General features: G+C 37.1%; 2 protein-coding genes and 1 pseudogene across 6 annotated transcripts in view; 1 reads left to right on the top strand and 2 right to left on the bottom strand.

Annotated features, from left to right (window-relative positions):
* LOC129767021 (uncharacterized) overlaps positions 1-12,705 on the bottom strand; it is a 478,091-nt gene that overhangs the window by 441,320 nt on the left and 24,066 nt on the right.
* The window catches only part of LOC129769883 (diuretic hormone receptor-like), a 252,668-nt gene that overhangs the window by 218,353 nt on the left and 21,610 nt on the right, over positions 1-12,705 (bottom strand). The gene's annotated exons all lie outside the window — the stretch shown is intronic.
* Positions 8,616-8,716, top strand: LOC129772428 (U6 spliceosomal RNA; annotated as a pseudogene).

Genomic DNA, 12,705 nt, shown 5'->3' with positions numbered 1-12,705 from the left:
GTCCAAATGCAAAATTCGCCACAATGATGTGTTTGACAAGCCCAATTGCTGAGCACGCCGTGGAATCGAAACATTCGGGTCATCCTCCACACTGGCAGCAACAGCAGCAATATTTTCGGCCGAACGCACATTACGATGATGCACAGGTTTCACAATATCCGCTACGGATCCAGTTTGTTCGAATTTACGCACTACATTAGCGATTGTGTGCTCTGTAGGCCGTCCATGACGACCAAAATCCGTCCGTAATGATCGAAAAACATTTGCCGGTTTTTCATCATTTTTATAGTATAATTTAACAAAATTAACACGTTGTGCGATGCTAAAACGATCCATATTGTAAAATGGCAGACATCCAACTAGAGATATGACGCTTTGGTTGACAGGTATGTCAAACGGTTGTCAGCGCAGGGCTGTATACTTTCGGAAGCCCGAAATGGAAAACCCTGTAGTATTAAGTTATTAATTTATTTAGGCCCGCGTGCCAGTCGCAAAACTGCTTTCAACTAGGATTGCACTTGCGATAATCTTGATCATAATGAAGCAGTGCTACTCTTTTCGAGGTTGTTGAGATTAACAGATAGAGTTTATTCCGTTTATTTAGTCACCAAGAGAATAAATTTCGTTCTGAAATTTTGTATGTGATTTTGTTTCGCTTGCCAGTAGCAAAACTTTCTCCACTAAGGATGACAGCTGCGTTTATCTCGAGCATGTATTGTTCTGCGAGCACAAGAATGAATCATTAAACAGTTATCGTCAAATGATTCTACAATAAAAAAAACTTTTGAGACGACCAAACTGGTAGAATCGTTATTTCAAAATGTTCGTATCATTATAAAATAATATCCGCAGTTATGAACAAGGGCTTTGAATTAAACTACAGCGTAGCTCTACGTCAACAGAGCTGTCGTGTCTTGAACACAACCTCCTATAATTTTTTTTGTGGGGATTTGTTAAATCTCTTGTTATGCCGTTAAATCAGCATCGATTCAAGCACCAGGAGACAACATCACACGTGTTATCGGTTAGATGAAAAACCGATGGACCGGTGAGGCAAAAAACAATATTTAACATGTGGAGTTTGAAAGCGAAATGAAATTTTGCGTGCGATTTGAGAGCAAAGGTTGAATAATCAAATTGTATACGCCTAGGCGAATAAAAAATTCATCTATAATAAAAATCTAGTTAGATTAAATTCAATAACAAACGCCGAAAACGTCGATCGGTAGGAACCCAAACAAAAACTCACCCATTCCAAACTATCGTCCCCTCTCCTTCCCGGACACATTCCACGTGATGCGCTTCGTAGTCCGTGTTCTGATTGAATTAAGTTCTCCCAATTGCTTTCCTCCCCCACCCCTCCAGCTGAAGCCACCTGTCAGAATCGATATTTTGACTGACGTTTACATCCGGGCCCATCTTTCGGCATGGTTGAACAAATTTCACGCTATTTCCCGGATCCTCCGACCGCGAAGGCCGCCATCCTCTTCATGGTGTTTTTCAACCTGCTCTAGAGAGAATTCCTAAGGTTGATGATGATGATGATGCCTGTTCAGACAGTTCAAGCAGGGATCGGAAAGTGTAGCAATAAAACGCTACAAATTGGTTTACGTAGAAGAAGTTTGTTCCGAGAAATTAGAAATCTTCTAACGAGCATGAACATTTCATATTTTTTTTTTGTGGTTTTTCATTCCGTGGTGGTTCCAGTTTTGGAAGATGCATAATAGATAAATTGCACGGCATTCGGGGGTAGCGATATATTCCCTTTGCACCTGCTTAGATTATTCGAATATAATTATTAATTCATTAGCTTTGAGTGAAAGTTACGAGAAAGAATGTTACTAGGTAATTAGTGGCCAAAGTAATCCGCAGCCTCTCAACATATACCAGTCAGGCGATATCCGGAGAACAATGTCCAGCGCTTATACAGCCCATCCTATTATATTATTAGCTGGATAATTGAACAAAGCTTTCAATCAATATAATCGCTTCACATGAACGAAATTGTTTCATGAACTTCCCAGAGTAGTTGCTATTTTTGGTAACTGATATTCTGGCGAATGATGTCGACGTGTGTGGAAATAATGTTAATGAGCTCTATGAAATTAGTTCTCGCTTATACAAATGATGAAAATCACGTGTTTTTACCGGAACGATTTTCATTGATCGGAATGCTGAAATAATTGATAAGACATTACAAGAGTTTGAACGAGGATATGTTCGATAGCTGTTTCGGTAAGTGCATTTGAGCTGCTATTTTGTTCATAAACGTGGAAAAATAACAATAATGAAGGTTAGAAAAAATGATGGCTCTATCCTATTCATCATGTTTTGGTCGAAAGCACTAATCATTTTGAAGTGTTGAAGTAATTTTATTCATTCCAATCACCACTTCAGATCTGTTCATTCGGTACTTAATCCTATTAGCATTGACATAAAATGTTATCTTGCACAACAGTTTACAGCTGATTCCATGGCAATGATTAACTCATCACGCTTATCGCGATGCAATCGAACACATTCAAACGCATATCCACATAATCCATCTGCGATGTTGGTGCTTCCAGATGAAGCGATCGTTCAGATCGCCCGCAAATGCAATTACGAGTTGGCTTCCAACCGTATGCATATTTACATACTAAACACGGTGTCATTTTGCCCGTTTACCGCTCCTACTCGCGTTTAATTGAATCGATTTTACATGGCATTAGCGTTGACTGTATCCGTATTCGCAGAGAAAGAGAAAAAAATGGCTGGGACACGGGAACATCAATAAACTTTTAAAGGTGTCATTATAAGATTGATGGTTAGAGGTTATATTGGGTCATTGAAAAAATATCCGCGATTATTTGTCACTAGATCGTTTTGGTGGTCGTTTTGGTACACTCGACAAAAAAGTTACGGGAGTTCGTAGTCAAAATTGTTGAGCGATTTTTATCATATTATAACATCGTGAAAAATCAATGCATAAACATTTGATGTGCATCATTTGAAAGCTCCAACTTTCAACTATTAGATTATTCTACACACATACAGTGACTCAAATCCGTAATCGTACTCCACCATGCAGATCTCTTTTCCCTTCTTTTTAAAGTCGTAAACTAGCTTTCGGAATATTCTATTTAGATAAAATTATAGTGCCATATGAGAGTTAAAAGGTTTGGTATCTGTTTTCTGAATAATGGTTTTTATTTCATCAAAAATGGCGAATGTATGTGCTAATGTATGAAAATTGACTCAAACTCATAATCGTACACTGGTTGAAATCTCTACTCAATTTCGAAGGCGATGGTCAATTTCCTAATTCCATCGTTATTATGGTATCCCTTGTTCATTGCAACTATCTTTAGCTGTCTTTAGCCTTATCTACGAGTTTTTTTGGTATATCCAGAAGGTATATTTATCAATTTTTTTATTAAGTGATTTTTAAAATCGTTGTTTTTAGAAATTTAATGGTTTCTAAATTTCCTACACAGATAACTTTCTTAGTTTTTACTGGGATTGATGTCGGAAGATTGTGGAGAAATATCAATAACTTTTGCGTAATTGTAGTGTAACCATGTGCGAACTTCATATGTCTTGAGCTCTGGGTCATTGTCTTGGCAAAACTTGAATCCTCGATTCCATCTCATTTCTTTCACACTTTGCTACATATTTCCTATTTTTGGGGGTTCCACCTGGGACCCATTTACTATTTGGTCACTTTTCTTTCCACTATTGAAAAAACACTTCTCTTTTGTTTCTATAGAATAACACTTCCGTTTATTTAAGTAGGAAAAGGACTTAGTCCTTTATTAGTTAAAACTCCACGCGACCGTTCGCGCGAAGTGTGTCTCTAGAACTAACTTAATATTAAACATGAAAGTCTTAAGGTAACCTTTTTTCCAATAATTGTGTAGAGTTCTTTAATTTGTTGGGAGGAGCCAAGGCATAGAGAAATAGCCAATCAATCGAATGCAGTGTTCGATGTGATTGGGGTCAAGAATAAAAAATGCTTACTGCGCGTAAGCGCGCATATCGCCTAGTGCATATCGATTTCATGGGAAATCGTAAAGTGTTACGACTTTGTAAACTGTCGCATATTTCATCGGAACAGAACTAGGTCTGTTTTGGTTTTAAGTTTATCGCCATCAACTGCGAGCGATATGATGTAAGAATGCATTCATACCGCTAGCGCATGTGGCTAGTTTTTATGGGTGATGGATATTTGTGGGAGAAAAGTAATTAACGAAGTTATGCAGTTATGCTTGTGGGAATGGTAAACATTGAAGTGCTTGCGCATGAGTCATTTGTTAGAAAACAATTAACTGCTTATGGGAATGAGTTGACAATGGAATTTGGTATGGGATTTAGAATGGGGTTTGAAATGGGTTAGGAATCAGATTTGAAATCATGCTACACATACTACACCTTTAGGATGTTCAAGTAAACATTCTGATCCATTACATTATCGATAAAAACCAAACTGAGCAAACCAAAAGTTTGTAATGAGGCAGCTTGAATGCCCAAGCACAGAGGGACAAACCGTTTCTCAGCAAAAAAAGATCAGTAACTCCAATTTGATTATTCCAAACAGCATGAAACACATCAGTGTCTTACTGGTAAGATGTTATTTCCATAGATGGGTCATAATTTGATATTTTTTGACTTCGATGGTTATCGTTTCGTATGGAGGAAGCTAACGAAGAATTAAACGTAAAAAAATCTAAAAGCAATGTTTAAACATGGTGGTGGTGGAGGGATGATATGATGGTGCATGTATGAGGAATTTGGTTTTCATCGATGGTGTATAGGGTCAGAATGTTTACTCGATCATCCTGGAGAAAAATATGAAGCAAAGTGTCAACAAAATGGGATAGAATTGAGGATTCAAGTTTTGCCAAGACAATGACCCAGAGCTCAAGACATATGAAGTTCGCACATGGTTACATTACAATTACGCAAAAGTTATTGATATTCCTCCACAATTTTCCGACATCAATCCCAGTAAAAAACTAAGAAAGTTATCTGTGTAGGAAATTTAGAAACCATTAAATTTCTAAAAACAAAACAAACCACTTAATAAAAAAATGATAAATATACCTCCCGAATACACAAGAAAACTTGCAGATAAGGCTAATGACAGCTAAAGATAGTTGCAATGAACAAGGGATACCATAATAACGATGGAATTAGGAAATTGACCAACGCCTTCGAAATTGAGTAGAGATTTCAACCAGCGCACGATTATGAGTTTGAGTCAATTTCATACATTAGCACATACATTCGCCATTTTTGATGAAATAAAAACCATTATTCTGAAAACAGATACCAATCCTTTTAACTCTCATATGACACTATAATTTTATCTAAATAGAATGATCCGAAAGCTTGTTTTCGACTTTCAAAAGAAGGGAAAAGAGATCTGCATGGTGGAGTGCGATTACGGATTTGAGTTACTGTATGACCCATTCCAGCGTGACGTGACAACGTTTTGATTCACTTTTTTTTCTCGTTTTCATGTATAAATCATATGATTTCCAAATAGTAAACGATATTAAACGATAAAATAGAGAGAAGTTCCTACAAGAACCTTCAGTTGGGAATATTTTACAGCTCAATTCGCTTGTTGCCAGCCCAATACTTTTGTGACGTGACAACACCTCTCTTTTTGCGGTTTCCGACTTTTGAACATTAATGTTGTATTTTCAGTTCCGTTTCAAAACATACAAATAAATTTTGTTTTATGATTTGTCAACAAAAGATGAACGGCGATTCCTGTATACTCAGTTTTCCAAAAAACTCAAAATTGCAAAAATCGGCATTCATTTTGTGACGTGACAACGCGCTCTGCGCGAAAAAGCAATCTCCGCGAAGCGTTGTCACGTCACACAATCAATAAGTTGTATTAAATAAGAATTTTACCCTATTATAGCAAGCTATATACTATTTTTATGTTTTTTATTACTCCGAATACTTCTCACTTTCCTCTACGATCTCCCCTTCCTCTTCTAAAGGTCCATCCTATATGGTATGTTCATCAAAATAAACTATATAAATTGAATGTACCTGTTACCTGTAAAACACGTTATGCCGTTGTTTGGGAAATTTCGGGGTGGTCATAGACCGACCTCCAATTTTTACATCGTGATTGTTTAACACGTTCACTCTGGCGCTTGCCATCAATGGCTGACACAATCCTGGTTCATCGAGTGTCGCTCACTACCGGGGGAACGCATTTGATTTTTCTATCAGAAATACTCTAACTCTTTGTATGTATCTGTGTGCATGTGCTCGTACCTGTGACTTTGACTTGGACGTTGACTTTGATCGTTAACTGTTGACGTTTGCGTGTGCATTTGGATGTGTACTTCTAACTCCACACGCGTCGCTCTAAGGCTAAATTCTTACCACTTAAATATTATCTCCCTCTCGCTTGAATCCTATCTGCTCACTATCAAAATTTATTCTCTTATTTCATTCTTCTTCGCGTACCCATGGATATATGCCAACGCTACCATTCTCGATCGTATTGTGGAATTTCATACCATTTTCGGTCTTTTAGATCCGTTTTTAACGAACCGGAAGTCATCATCCTGGATTTTAAAATGACATCGGAATACGATATTCTACTCCCGCTGGTAAGACACCTGCAACGAAATACCCAAATCGTATGGGGCTTCCATATTTTTTTTGTTATTCAATACTATTACCAGCAAACCGGAAGTCGAAATAAGAATCAATTCTATATTGTGGTATCTACACTCATCTATTGTTGACTAAATATAGAAGAAAGTTCATTTGTATGTTTCAGTTCCGTTTCAAACATTAATGTTCAATAGTCCGAAACAAAGTCAATTGTTGTTTCGTCACAAAAGTATTTGACAGACAACAAATCAATCTAACTATAAAAGATTCTCCAACTGATGATTCTTGTAGTACATTTTTTCAATTACACTAAAACATCGTTCAATTTGTGTGTTTCATACATAAAAACGCCAAAAAAAAAGTTTGTATTGAGTTAAAATATTACCACGTCATGCGGGAATGGATCGTATACTTTACGTGACATGACAACGACTTCTCGAGACAATTGATACTCCTCTATTTGTGGACCGATCTTAACCAAATTTTGTGAGTTATTGACTCTCATTGTTCGCTCAGAGAAACCCAAGTATAAAAAGGTTCAGTTGATAGATTAAAAAGTCACAGGAGGGTTGTGTCCGAGACACGACCGCATAATTGACGTAGGATTCCGTTAGGTTATCTGTTGATTTTGGATAATTACATCGTTAAACTCTTTGATAATGATTAGGTGGACCTGAAAAGGGCCGTTTTGTTTGGTTGTTGGGTATTGTTTGTTCATTCCACCAGTGTTTAACGGGTGATGATGACAGAAGGATGATAAACAGTCGTTGGATGGTGCGTATCAGATAAAGGATACCGAAGTGGAACGAGATATGATGAGAACCGCCCTCTATGATCCTAGACGAGATGCCTCTTGTAATATGTATTGATGAAATAAAGAAAAAAAATCACCAATGTAATATAAGATAATTATTAATACCGAACATAATTATCAGTTATTCTTATCAGTAAAAACATGTTACTTTAATATAGCGAAAATATATTCGAAATGGGAAAGGTAATTTTCTTTTATAATTTTTACTTTCTGATTGTTTCTTCAACTCAATGCGAATTTTAATTGGACTAACAATACCTAATACTATATGTACTATATGTAGTGAGAATCTATGTTGTACGGGAAAGGGTTAACACAACGGCTATCGTATACAATTTTACACCTACCCTTGTGCTAAATTTTTCACAATACACGATCGGACATTGATATGGAGTTTCACGAAGCAACCAACATTAAAGCTCCAAATTTAAATTTTATTTGCTAGAATTATTCGTATCACTCTTCTTACTTGCAATTTAAAAATGCCCCCGACTTTTATGTATTTGCAATGCCGATTTCCATCAGGCAGCTTGATTTTGATGTCTCTGTTTGGGAACCGCCGCATGTTTCGTCAATTTCGACCAATCAGAAGTGGGTATTTCCGTTAGGATAGGGGTTGAGATTTTTCAATTGTTTGATAGTTAGTTTAATAATATATATTATTTTATTCAATATTAAAAATTGTTATGGAGTACCGAAATCGATTGACGTAAAAATTTCATCAATCCATCATGAAATGACTGAGCAATAAGCGTTTGAAATTGGACAATTTTAGCGATGTGCTCGATTCTCGATTTTCAATTTGTACCCCAATAAGTTCCCGAAAGACGTAATCCTACGTCAAAAAATGCTCTATTTTTGTGACGTGACAACGCTTCAAAATATCTGTTTTTCAAATGCTTGTTTCTCATAAATTACAAAATGAAATCTAGATCTACCCACGGCTCTTCAAACAGGTATTTAGTTCAATGGTATATAGACATTGAATTTTGGTTTAGCAAGTGCAGAGATATCTAGAGAAACATGAGAATACTGAAAACCTGAAATGTTTTAAATATAATTATGTAGTTTGTTAAACTCGTCTCTCTCAAAGGTTGGCGTATAAAAATCAAATTCGTTTCAAGGAATTTATGATATAACTAGCGCTTATTCAAATAACGTTTTCAGTTTTTTCCTAAAACTAAATTTACATATACTAAAATTGGAACGATACAGAGAAGATTAGCATGGCCCCTGCGAAAGGGAAAAGAAACCATGGAATCCCAGATCATCTACGATCCAATGCTATTCCGTCGATATTTTCGGAAAAATGTGGAAAAGTTAGATCTTATAAAATGTTCTTTACTGACGGTTCATTCATAAACGGGTCCACTGGTTCCGGCAGCTTCAATGAAAATTCCAGTGCCTCTTTCAAACTCAAACATCCTTGTTCCGTGTATGTTGCTGAAATGGGTGCGATATACTATGCTCTAGGGATCATTGAAACACTGTCCATCGACCATTATTTTATTTTTTCAGACAGTCTCAGCGCAATGGAGGCAATCCGCTCAATGAAAGTTGATAAACGCTCATCTCATTTCCTTACAAGAATAGGACATCTATTGAGTGTTTTGGTCGAAAAATTATTCAAATTATTCGATTAGCATGGGTTCCCTCTCATTGCTCGATTCCGGGGAATGAGAAAGCGGACTCGCTAGCTAAGGTGGGCGCTTCAGAAGGCACACTTTTTGAAAGCCAAATTGCTTATAATGATTTAATGATTGTCGAAATATTGAACTCCCGGCCCCGTTAGGCTGGCGCCATGTGAGTCTTAATAAAAATATATATTTTGGATAAAAAAAAGAAATTGTGTTCATTGGTGCATAGCCTCATGGAATGGGTCATATTATTATCTTGATGTGTGTAGATGTAGTGGACAGCAATATCTGGAAAAATACCAAATCGTCTTTGATGATGAACTATCCAATAAACAATAATCGTACCACAAACCGAAATGTAGTTTTTAAAACTTTTACGAATTCTGTACAAATTTAATTTGGTGCTCTGACGTAAAAAAGTTATTAATGTTTTTACTTCGATTTCAAAAAACTGCCAAAAATAAAGTTTTTTGTAGTGTTTTAGAAAATCATCGGTAATGTTGCAAATATTACAGTAATTTCTAGTGTTTGTAGCAAAATCTTCAGCCTGGTGTATCCCCAAAACCACTGTGAACGTTTCAGATTGATACATTCAGTCATTTTTTAGCCGCTCGATCAATTTTTGGAGCAAATTAGAGAAGCACTGCATCGCAAATTATACCAGAAGTACAAAATGCTATGCGTACCCTCGGAATGAACCATTCGTAACTTTCGTTTTCAAGAGTTTTCATGAGAAGTGTCTGTATATGTGGGGATGCGTATGTATATGTGTGAGTATCATCACTCCTTACCTGGGTCCAACATTTTCGAAAACAAAACATGAACATAAACTTTCCTCTCAGTCGTTTTGATTTGAGTTGGTACATATCCATAAACTAAAGTGACCAGATGGTCAGAGGTCCAACGCGGGACACAAGAAACAAAACGTTATACATAATACATTATGTGTGTATACATAATACATTATGTGAACATAAACCATAGTTTAGAGAGTCTCATTTATTCGTGAAACTCTTAACATGTGTCCTTGCAATTAAACCTGATCTGTATTATTTCTTACAAGAAGGTTTAGATTTTGTTTACGCCTGAAAATCACTCACTCAGTCAGAGCATTTAAGTCTGGCAAGTACAATTCAACAATTTCTACAATTTTCTTCCAATTATCGAATGGAATGCTCGAAAATTCCAATCCATTTTTCATCGATTTTAGCGTTAACGTATGCAACAAAAAAATGGACTAATTGCGGATGGCGATGAAAAAAAAACTACAAAAGATAATGAAATCCGGTAAAAGAAGTGAAAAACTTCTTTTCGTGCTCAAGACGTACTTGATGCTTGAATTCAACGAATGGCAGGGGACCGAATACTTTACGTACCCCAGGTTAGCGATGCCGATACTCGTCACCCACATGAAGTTCTCCAAGAAGGTCATTCTCTAACAAACGAGAAGGGAATTTCCAAGCCGCTCTTCTTTCAAGTCATATGGTGAACTGGGAGATATACAGTACAAAGTGCTTGCCGGAAGTTGCGAAGCTGATGTGGTCTTCATGCCGAACCTGGGATCTGCCCTTTATGCCAAAAGATCACTGGAGAATGGATCGACTGGAGATAAACACGCTAAAACCGCCAACCTTCCCAACTTCCCCCAGCTGTGACCGATAGTAAAAACTTTTGAGCGAATGGCCAAACTGGAGAGATAGCCGACCACCAAAGTCAGGAAAAGGTAAAAGAACACGCCGACATACATCTTTTCATCGGCCATGGTTGAGGTTCTGGCCAACTTCCGTAAGACCGCCAAGCGCATCATTTACGATACTCCATCAAACAACCCTGCCTCTTCCTGTCCAGTATACACTAGTTCTACCGGCTTATTCAACACGTTAAGCCCTGACCGAGCTAGGGGACCAAAGATGAACTCTTCGTCTGACTCATGTTGGTCCCTTCGGATCAATAGGGAACTTTTATAAAAATCATTTTCTAATTATGTTGCTGTCATTTCCATTTGACACTCTCTAAACAAAAAGTCCACTGTCGGTGCGATGAAACTAGCTTAACGTATTAGTCTTCGGATGCATTGGAAGCTCTCTTGAACAGTCTTCCAAATAAGAGTTTTTTTTGAGGTTCATGCATTTAATAAAATCAACATGATCAAATTGTAATATTGAAATATATTGATATCGCGGGACATTTTCGTTTCTTTTGCCAAATGCGGGACGTTTCGCGGGACGTAATCTAACGCGGGACATTTTGTTGAAATGCGGGACTGTCCCGCGTAACGTCTGGTCAGTTTACCATAAACCCTTCCTCTCTCTTGTTATTGAGTCACAAAGAACGCATCCGCTGCCAAACAGGCAGCGTTCGTCAATATAAATCGAACTTGCCATTCAATTTGACCATTGCTCCACCTCGACATGTCGTTGCCCACGTATATAATCTTATTGTAAAGCCCATAGAAAGTGAAACGAAAACTTGATGCGAAAAACTTGTTACACCATCAATGGATGGCTACATTGTTTAACCATCGTCAACTCATCTACAATTTGTAAATGAGAGAAAGAAACGAATTCACTCTGAGAGTGGGGTCATTTAAATATGCCATGAAGATCATCTGACGGTGAAAAATGAAATGAACATAGACGAAGCAAAAATAGATAGCAACGAAAGCGCCCAAACGATTTTTGATTCATGTTGGCAGAGAAAATACTGGAAGAATCAAGCACACATTTTTAATTAAATGCGAATATTGATGGTTTTATACATTCGCGATTTTCAGTTGGATATGACTTTACCGAGCCCTGAGATGTTTTTTGCACAGTTTTTTGCATAACTCGAGAATTAATCAAGCAAGCGAAACCAAATTTGGCATGTGGAGTTTCTAGGATGTAATAAATGTTTCTATGGTAGTTAGACACTCCTCCCTCCTCTTTTAGGGGGAGCTGCCATACAAATGAAACACAAATTTCCGTATAACTCGAAAACTAATCAAGCAAATGGAGCCAAAATTGGCACGTAAAAGTTTTACGAGACAGGAAACTGTTATATGGTGAATAGACACTCCTCCCGGTCTGCCATAGAAATGAAACACAATTTTTTGCATAACTCAACAACTAATCAAGCAAATGGAACCATATTTGAAATATGGAGGTTTAAGGGAGCAATAAATGCTTCTATGGTGATTTGACACTCCTTCCTGCTCTGGAATGGAGAGGGAGTCCCATAAAAATATTACACATATTTCAACCAAACATGACAATTGAAAATTTTCGGAAAACTCTGAAGGAGGGAGAATTCGGAAAATTTTATTCCCATATGCTCTACAATTACATATTGACTGTTAGTCCATTTGATGTTTACGCTAACGAAATTGATCTTTATTCGAAACTGGAAATATACTTTCAGGTGATGAAACGCACTTCTATATCTTCTTCTATCTATACAAATAAGAATGGAACGCCAAATGTGTTGATAGTAGAAAAACTCGTGGAAGGAATTATCCGATTTACGACTGTCTTTATTCTATCATATTTTTTGTATCAAACATTTATTCCATGTAACGGAGGGATTGTATGGTGGATGCATTACCTTTTTGTGGTCGTTTGTCTGCTCTCAGCCACCACAGCAAAAAAC

This window comes from Toxorhynchites rutilus, chromosome 2 (genome assembly GCF_029784135.1).
Source record: "Toxorhynchites rutilus septentrionalis strain SRP chromosome 2, ASM2978413v1, whole genome shotgun sequence".
Lineage (NCBI taxonomy): Eukaryota > Metazoa > Arthropoda > Insecta > Diptera > Culicidae > Toxorhynchites > Toxorhynchites rutilus.
The sequence above is the reverse complement of the archived record's forward strand: the minus strand, read 5'-3'. Positions and strand labels throughout refer to the sequence as shown.